Raw genomic sequence first — 550 nt, 5'->3', positions numbered from 1 at the left:
TGTTCAAACTACCACACCATTGCACTCATTTCACATGCTAGCAAAGTTATGCTCAAAATCCTCAAAATCAAAAGCTTAGGCTCCAGCAGTATGTGGACCGAGAACTACCAGAAGTACAGGCAGGATTTCGAAGAGGGAGAGGAACTAGAGATCAAATTGCCAACATATGCTGGATCACGGGGAAAGCTAGGGAGTTCTAGAAAAACATCTACTTCTGCTTCATTGACTATGCTAAAGCCATTGATTGTGTGGATCACAACAAATTGTGGCAAGTTCTTAAAGAGATAGGAGCACCTGACTATCTTATTTGTCTCTTGAGAAACCTATATGCAAGTCAAGAAGCAACAGTGAGAACTGGACATGGAACCACTGATTGGTTCAAAATTGAGAAAGGAGTTCGGCAAGGCTGTATACTGTCGCCCTGCCTATTTAACTTATATGCAGGGCACATCATGAGAAAGGCGGGCCTAGATGAATCAGCAGTTGGAATTAAGATTGCTGGGAGAAATATCAACAACCTCAGATATGCAGATGATACCACTCTAATGGC

This window comes from Varanus komodoensis, unplaced genomic scaffold, assembly GCF_004798865.1.
Source record: "Varanus komodoensis strain SLA01 unplaced genomic scaffold, ASM479886v1 scaffold27, whole genome shotgun sequence".
NCBI lineage: Eukaryota > Metazoa > Chordata > Lepidosauria > Squamata > Varanidae > Varanus > Varanus komodoensis.
This window is presented reverse-complemented; position numbering follows the sequence as displayed.